The sequence below is a fragment of the Megalobrama amblycephala genome, linkage group LG4, assembly GCF_018812025.1.
Source record: "Megalobrama amblycephala isolate DHTTF-2021 linkage group LG4, ASM1881202v1, whole genome shotgun sequence".
NCBI classification, from domain to species: domain Eukaryota; kingdom Metazoa; phylum Chordata; class Actinopteri; order Cypriniformes; family Xenocyprididae; genus Megalobrama; species Megalobrama amblycephala.
This window is the reverse complement of record NC_063047.1, coordinates 2,382,212-2,391,714: the sequence shown is the minus strand read 5'-3', so window position 1 is coordinate 2,391,714 and position 9,503 is coordinate 2,382,212. Positions and strand designations below refer to the sequence as shown.

Genomic DNA, 9,503 nt, shown 5'->3' with positions numbered 1-9,503 from the left:
TTGAGATCATGGAATGCTGAGTGAATTTGACCCTTTTTTTCTTTCTTTTTTAATCATTCCTCACTTGCAGGTATATTAATAAAGGGGCTCATACTTTAGCTAAATTTCAACTTGTTCAGTCACTTCTGGTTCTCAGAACCCCCAATAGTTGTTCTTCATTGTTGCATCTCCATGGATGAGACAGATAGCTACATACTGTACTTCAAAGATTATTCAACCTTCATTGAATTTTATGTATAATCAATGAACTCTGAGTTCATTGAATTCTGGTGGATTCCAATGAATTCTGAGTTTGTCTGTTTCAAAAAGTAACCAAAAAAGTAAACACTAAATGTTTAACTTTCTATATTGTCAAAATAAATAATTGCAACAGTTCTATCATACATCATTTTTAATTAAAAAAAAAAAAAGTGTTCTCTTTTGAATTCCTGATGCATTTAAATGTGATACATTTTTATTTGTACTTTATAAATTAACGCAAAATTAGCATCTTCTAGTACAAATGCACAGTTCTCACATTTATTTATGCATTAAAAAAATTACATATAAGCTTGTGCCTTATTTTGTGATCTCACATAGCAGAATATTTTAGTCCAGAGACATGTGACGCATATATAGGACTTTAAGTCAAGTCAAGTCAAGTCAAATTTATTTATATAGCGCTTTTTACAATTTGTAATTGTTTCAAAGCAGCTTTACATATTAGGAGCACAGAAAAAAGAGAAATGGTTAAAAATAAGCTGTACAAGCAAGCGTGGTAATATGTAACATATACAAGATGGTGCTACATTAAGCCAATGTCGGCTGACTCCCAGGGGTGGAAAAAAACCCCTAGGAGAAAAACCCAGCGTGCTAGCACTGGGAAAAAAGTCCTAGGAGGGAAAAAACCCCTTGGAAGATATATATAATATATGTAAATGGATATGGAGATCAAAATCTGAATTATAATAAATATTTAATATTTAAAAATATACAATATTTATTATAGAGATTAAAAATAGATTATATATAAATATATGTAAGCGGATACGGAGATTTCTCCATCTGATCTGGATACGGCCTGGATCCAGCACCCGGCAAACCTCAGGATAAGCAGAGAGACTGATATTAGCGTAGATGCCATTCTTATTCTGATGTACAGGTATATCTAGTGTTATAGGAAATGTTCTCGGTTCCGGCCGACCTAATTATTGCAGCGTAACAATCCTTTAACGGATTTGAAAAATGTTAATGTATTGATAATGTGTTATGTGTATGCAAGAGCAAAGAGATGTGTTTTTAGTCTAGATTTAAACTGACAGAGTGTGTCTGCTTCCCGAACAATGCTAGGAAGATTGTTCCAGAGTTTAGGTGCTAAATAGGAAAAGGATCTGCCACCTTCAGTTGATTTTGATATTCTGGGTATTATCAACTGGCCTGAATTCTGAGATCGCAATAGACGTGAAGGACTATAATGCACCAAGAGCTCGCTTAGATATTGGGGAGCTAAACCATTTAGAGCTTTATAAGTAAGTAGCAAGATTTTAAAGTCTATACGATGTTTAATAGGGAGCCAATGTAATGTTGACAGAACTGGGCTAATATGGTCATACTTTCTGGTTCTAGTAAGAACTCTAGCTGCCGCATTTTGGACCAACTGTAGTCTGTTTAAAAGCCGAGCAGAACAACCACCCAGTAGAGCGTTACAGTAATCTAGTCTTGAGGTCATGAATGCATGAACCAACTGTTCCGCATTTGTCATTGAGAGCATATGTCGTAATTTAGATATATTTTTTAGATGGAAGAAGGCGGTTTTACAGATACTAGAAACATGACTTTCAAATGAAAGATTGGTATCGAAGAGCACACCCAGGTTCCTAACTGTGGACGAAGATTTAATGGAGCACCCGTCAAGTGTTAGAGAGTATTCAAGGTTTTTTCGTGAGGAAGTTTTTGGTCCAAAGATTAGGATATCAGTTTTTTCTGAATTTAATAATAAGAAATTTCTTGTCATCCAGTTTTTAATGTCAGCTATGCATTCTGTTAGTTTTGTGAATTTGTAGGTTTCGCCAGGGCGCGAGGAAATATAGAGCTGAGTATCGTCAGCGTAGCAGTGAAAACTAACACCATGCTTCCTAATTATCTCTCCTAAGGGCAGCATGTACAGAGTGAAAAGCAACGGTCCTAGTACTGAGCCTTGTGGTACTCCATATTGAACTTGTGATCGATACGACATCTCTTCGTTAACTACTACAGACTGATAACGGTCAGATAAGTAAGATTTGAACCATGCCAAAGCAATTCCACTAATGCCAATATAGTTTTCAAGTCTTTTTAAAAGAATGTTGTGATCGATAGTGTCAAAAGCAGCACTGAGATCTAATAACACTAATAGAGAAATACAGCCACGATCGGATGATAAGAGTAGATCGTTTGTAACTCTAACGAGAGCAGTCTCAGTACTATGGTATGGTCTAAATCCTGACTGGAAATCCTCACAGATTCCATTTCTTTCTAAAAAGGAGCACAGTTGTGTTGAAACTGCCTTCTAGTATCTTTGACAGAAAAGGTAGATTCGAGATTGGCCTGTAATTTACTAAATCTCTCGGATCTAGTTGAGGTTCTTTAATAAGAGGTTTAATAATAGCCTGCTTAAAAGTTTTTGGCACGTATCCTAGTGTTAACGATGAATTAATTATATCAAGAAGTGGACCTACGACCTCTGGAAGCATTTCTTTCAGTAGTTTAGTCGGCATTGGGTCTAACATACATGTTGTTGATTTTGATGATTTGATAAGTTTAGATAATTCTTCCTCTCCTATAGCGGCGAATGATTCTAGTTTTACCTCAGGGACACTACAGTGCACTGTCTGAAGCGAAACTGTAGACGGTTGCATGTTTATAATTTTCTCTCTAATATTGTCAATCTTGCAAGTAAAGAAGTTCATAAAGTCATTACTGCTGTGCTCTTTGGAAATGTCAGCAGTTGAATCTCTGTTTCTAGTTAATTTAGCCACTGTGTCAAATAAGTACCTAGGATTATGTTTGTTTTCTATTAAGAGATTTGAAAAATAAGTAGATCTAGCATTTCTTATAGCCATTCTGTACTTAATAATTTTTTCTTTCCACGAAAGGCGAAAAACTTCTAGTTTTGTTTTCTTCCAACTACGTTCAGCTTTTCTCACAGCTCGTTTTAGAGCCTGAGTGTGCTCATCATACCACGGCGTTGGATTAGTTTCCCTAATCTTCTTTAGACGTAAAGGAGCGACTGCATCTAATGTGCTGGAAAAGAGAGAGCCAATAGTTTCTGTTGCAGCATCGAGTTCTTCTAAGTTGTCAGGTATACTAAGGCGATGAAACTGCTCGGGGAGATTATTTATAAAGCAATCTTTAGTGGTAGACGTGATGGTTCTACCATATTTATGGCTGGGTGGTGGTTTTGTAGCCTTGGCTAACTGTATTATACACGACACTAAATAATGATCTGATATATCATCGCTCTGCTGTAGAATTTCAACAGCATCAATATCAATTCCATGCGACAGTATTAGATCTAAGGTATGATTACGACAATGAGTGGGTCCTGACACGTGTTGTCTAACTCCAATAGAGTTTAAAATGTCTGCAAATGCCAATCCAAATGCGTCTTTATTATTATCTACATGGATATTAAAATCACCAACAACAAGGACTTTATCCGCAGCCAGTACTAACTCTGATAGAAAATCAGCAAATTCTTTGATAAAGTCAGTATGGTGCCCTGGTGGCCTGTATACGGTAGCCAGCACAAATGTCAACTTACATAATGTTACATAAAGCACCATCACTTCAAAGGAGTTATATTTGAAATTCTTTTGAATGATTCTGAATATATTACTATAAATTACAGCAACACCTCCCCCTTTGCCTTTCTGTCGAGGATTGTGTCGATAGTCATAACCTTGAGGACTAGACTCATTTAAAATAATGTAATCGTCTGGTTTTAGCCAGGTTTCTGTCAAACACAGCAAGTCTAGTTTATTTTCTGTGATAATTTCATTTACAATAAGTGCTTTTGAAGAAATAGATCTAATATTCAGTAGCCCAAGCTTTATCATTTGTTTATCTAATTTATCTGTGATTTTCATTTTTTGAACATCAATTAAATTTTTACCCTTAAAAGGTTTCGGAAATTTTTTGTATTTACTAGTTCGAGGTACAGACACAGTCTATATATATATATATATATATATATATATATATATACATATATAATTATGGACTTTATATATATATACATATATAAATTAGGGCTGTCAACATTAACGCATTAACGCATGCGATTAATTCAAAATCCTATTCCTATGTCCTATCCTATTCCAAAATCTATATTGTCAGACATATTTGCTTCTTATTTATTAAATCCAGGTGATCGGTTGATGAAACATTGATTAAAGTTAAGATACAATTTTTACAAAACGAAAATTACTTTAAAGAAAGGCTTTCTACAAAACAAAACTTAATGAAGTGGTCAAAATCATGTCTGACCCACTCCATGTCTCCCGATATATTGCGCATCTGATGTTGTGATCTTAGTCATGCAGTTCACTTTTCATAATCAAATATTTAAAAAATAACATTATAATAGGCCATTAAAAAATGAAATCAAATACATTTTCTTTATGTTTAAATCATAAAGAAAACGTATTTGATTTCATTTTTTAATGGTTACCAACACGTATACAGTAGAAATTGCATGTCGTGAGCAAGAGATCATCATGAGTCGAGTTGGATCGAGCATCATTTATTTTTAGACATATCTGTTGGCCAGTTGTGGTCTGTCAAATAATTATTAAATGATCTAAACCACTGATTGTGTTAAATTGTTCACTATAGTGGAACAACGGATATACAACGGAGCAAAAATAAAAATGTACAGACTTTTTTGTAGGCCTACATTTTACAGTTCCAGTATTTTTGAGAACAATATAAATATAGCCTGCATGCCCTAACAAACCAAATTTTTAGCATTTTTACTGTGCCACTGCCACGCCACAGAGTTAAATTCTTTCAAATGGACATAAATCCGTAAATATGATGGAAAGCGACATTTTGACCACGTTTTACTGTATCAGCCTTTTTTTTTCTTGGCTAAAAGGGCAATGCACACAGCCATTCATTTCATCACATAGAATGCTTAAAAGTTAATAACATAAGGTCGTGATACTGCTGTATGTATAACATTTTACGCAAATAGATCGTTATTAATTCATGCACATCCATACTCTCATTTTCTGTATAATTTTGAGTTGACAAAGCTCTCATGTCCGCAGGACACGCATCGATAATCAGGGAGTATCTGTTTTCGTTTTAAATTGGTTCTTTAAGATTAGAAATTTCGAGCTTTCAATAAATAGGCTATATTTCTTAAGTGTTTGAGTATTTATTTCGTAAGTTATTCTGAGTAAAGGCCTACACAAATAGTAGATATTTACAGGTTTTTTATTTTATGATGTATTACCATAGTAAAGCGCGCTAAGTTATCCGTGATCATTTGACAATGTGTGAGTACTCATGTTTTGTTCTTCTGCTGTTTGCGCAAGTAAAAAAAAGAAAAAAGATGAGTATTGTTTGTATTGTTTGTCACTGACACTTGTCAATTTTATTTTTATTTAATCCTTATTTAACATTCAGATCTTATCAGTTAACGGTTAATGGTTCGTTAACGTGTGTCGGTCACGACAATTAACCGAAATTAGTATTTAGCAATTAAAAAATTAAGCCAAATACGTTTTCTTTATGTTTAAATAGGCCTATTATAATGTTATTTTTTTAATATTTGATTATGAAAAGTGAATTGCATGACTGAGATCAAAACATCATAAGATTCGCAATATATCTGGAGACATGGAATGGGTCAGACATGATTTTGACCACTTAAGTTTTGTTTTGTAGAAAACCTTTCTTTAAAGTGAATTTCGTTTTGTAAAAATTGTATTTTAATTTTAATCAATGTTTCATTAACCAATTGCCTGGATTTAATAAATAAGAAGCAAAGATAGCAGACAAAATCCTGACATGGAGGCGCGGGCGCGATCACTCGCACATGAACTGGAGCGCGCCTTATAGCTAAATGAACCGAAACTGCGTATGGGCTGCTTGACATGCAGACATGAGAAATATATATATATATATTTAAAGCGTGAAATGTCTACTTTTAAACGAAATAGTTCAATAGGCTACTCTCTGATTATGTAGGCCTAATCTGAATGAAATGTGCATCTGATGATGAGAGTCAGCAATGTCAATTTTTGCATTCGACACTGATTCAGAAAACATTAGTTTATTAATAAACAATTAAAATGTCTCCTTGCTGTTTTTTGCCACTTTCATAATCATTACTTTTGCCAGTTCTTAATGCAAGGTTTATGCGTGCCCTTGAGTGCTATATAGATATTGCGTAAATGCTCATTATTATGGTTTATTCTCTCCAGTATTTAAGAAATTAAATGAATTTAAATGTGATTAGTCACTAATGGCTTAAATGATGTTCTGACACAAACACAGAGGGAGCATCATACATTATTATTAAATTCATATTATTATTAAAATTATATTTGTGTATGACTAACCTGCACCATTTCTTTAGAACAAAACTGTGCAGGTCTATCATCTCTAGTCACACACTTCAGTTAGCCTATGTGTCCCACCCCAACACACACCTGAGAAAAAACTTTGCAGGTCATATGAGAGAGAGCATACTCACATTCAGTGAGCTTATAATGCTGCATTTTATTGTCAGTAAAGGTAAGGGCATTGTAAAAAGAAAAAAGGCATAAGTGGGAAAATGAAATCTATTTTTTCATTAAACGACAATTTAAATAAATTATTTCTAATTTACGAAGTCCCAGTATCACTTGTGGAGGGCTTTGAACGCAATATCAGCCAATACCTGCATAGATGGCTGGGTCTGCCGAAGAGCCTGAGCAGCATTGCTCTGTATGGGCACAACAATAAGTTGCAGCTGCCTTTTACTGGTCTGACTGAGAAGTCACCAGAGCCAGGAAGGTGTTGCTGTACAGAGACTCGGCTGACACCAGAGTCTCTTCCGCTGGCATCACGGTCAGAACTGGGAGGAAATGGCGAGCGCAAGAGGCAGGCGACCAGGCAGAGGCGAGACTGAGACATAGTGTCTTAGTTGGCACTGTGGCAGTGGGAAGAGCTGGTCTAGGCAGTCACACAAGACCACGCTACGACAAAGCCCAAGGACGAGAGAGACGCCAGATGGTGCAGAGAGAGATTCGTGCTGAGGTGGAGGAGGATCGCATAAGTAGGACTGTGGCAATGCGCCAACAAGGAGCCTGGGCCAATTGGAATTATGCAGCTGCCAGGAAGATCACCTGGACAGAACTATGGAAGTCTGAACCCGCAAGACTTAAGTTCCTGATTCAGTCAGTGTATGATGTCCTCCCAAGTCCATCTAACCTTTACACCTGGGGCCTAGCAGAAACATCAACATGCCCTCTGTGTTCGGCTCATGGTTCCCTGGAGCATATCCCTGCCCAGAGAGAGTTGCTTAGAGTTGCTGCCCTAAAGCACTAGGAGAGGGGAGGTACATGTGGCGCCATAACCAGGTGCTGAAGGCAGTAGCGGATACCATCTGCACCGCAATCCGGGAGTCTAAACATCAAGTCCCAGCGAGGTACAACATCTCCTTTGTTAGGGCAGGGGAGAAACCCCAGGGAGAACGTAAGGCCTCAACTGGACTGCTAGCCACGGCCCGAGATTGGAAGTTGCACGTGGACCTTGGGAGGCAGTTAAAGTTCCCAGAGCACATAGCAAGGACGTCACTGAGGCCAGATCTGGTCCTAACATCTGACTCAACAAAGCAAGTTGTGCTAGTGGAGCTTACTGTCCCCTGGGAGGACAGGATGGAGGAGGCTTTCGAAAGGAAGGAGGCCAAATATCTGGAGTTGGTTGAGGTACGCAGAGGGAGAGGATGGAGGGCCCGCTGTGAACCAATAGAAGTGGGCTGCAGGGGCTTTCTAAGTCAATCTGTGCATCGGGCATTCAGGCTCCTTGGCATTAGAGGGTTGCGTGAAAGAAGAGCCACTAAAAACATCAGTGAGGCCACTGAAAAAGCCTCAAGGTGGTTATGGATCAAAAGGGGAGAAGTATGGAGTAGCGGGGCCTGATCAACCCCGGTTGGGTCGCCCAGGTGAGGGTGTCTGAAGATCAAAGACCCGAAACACCCTATGACCCTGGGTCCTTCACTGAAGATGTGTCCAAGCTGCACCTTTAAGGTGTTTCAAAATCTAAAAATGATACAAAAATGACCAAATAAAAGGCCGAATAAGCTGATCTAGCATGTTAAATGGTGACATCTTAGTAAATGAATGGTACACCCCCTTAAGCTCACAGAAATGGTTTGACCCAAGTTCTCAGCAGTCAATCACTGACCCGTTCAAACTGATTTTTAACTCAGCCTCTTTCCGCGGGTTTCTCCAGCACCGCCCCCCGTACGGAATTACCCGCCTCTACCAGTGGTTGTCTTCCCCCTAGCGTGAGGCTGCCTCCGCTAGCGGGGCAGGCTCAACCTGTACTGCTCACTGTCTCGAATTCTCCTCAACGTTCGTGGCCTGCGGCTCCTGACGTGAGGTTGCCTCCGCAAGAATCGCAAGCCCGAACAACTTTTCCTTCTCCTTCCCCTCTCGCTAACACTTTTCCCCAGCTGTGGCCTACAGCAGCCCCTAGCGTGAGGATGCCTCCGTTAGCGGCACAGGCCCAGCCGCTTTATTCTTTACCTCAACCTTCTCTCTCCTTCCCCGTCGCTTCCCAAGGTCCAGGTGCCATCTCAAGCGCGAGGCTGCCTCCGTTTTCAGTGTCGGCCCCGGATTTTCTCCCTCAAAACATTCTCCCTCAAGCAAAATCACAATTTTCTTTGTTCACAGCTACACCGATGCCCATTCCTCCAAACGCCATCGCTTTGGAACCGCCCCCTGTCGCCGGCAATATCAGAGCGCAGATTCTATCAGGTGCAGACATCGATCTATCATCACTCCTTTCCCTGCTTCCCCCACCTGATTCTAATCGCCAGATTAATTGTGGTGACTTTTCAGTCACTTTAAAAAATCCAAATAATTCCTCATCCCGAATCCTTTCATTTTCTGAATTTTGCATCGCATTCAGTAGATTCACCGAAATCATTTGTGCTGTTTTCCCCCATAGGAGACGCGAGCTGAATGACTATCTCGCGATAGTGGCAGAGCTCGCGTTATCCTATGGGGGATCTCATTTTTACACTTACCACAAGCTGTTTTCAGCAAAATGCGCCGTTCGTATCGCTCAGTGGAATCAGTGCCCCTACTGGGGCGCGCTGGACACTGATCTCCACAATAAAATCTTCCTGGGCGTTCGAAATATTTCCTGCGCAGTCTGTAGGTCGCTCGCCCATTCCACCATGACTTGTCCCCAAGTAAATCCGTCAATTCCTCCTATTCCAGTCCCCAACCAAGAGAAATCAACGAGTTACGTTCCACGGCCAG

The 9,503-nt window shown here is 39.0% G+C and overlaps 1 pseudogene; it reads left to right on the top strand.

The window, feature by feature from the left end:
• The first annotated feature begins 6,320 nt into the window (after window positions 1–6,320).
• Window positions 6,321–8,510, top strand: LOC125266276 (annotated as a pseudogene).
• Window positions 8,511–9,503: the final 993 nt, after the last annotated feature.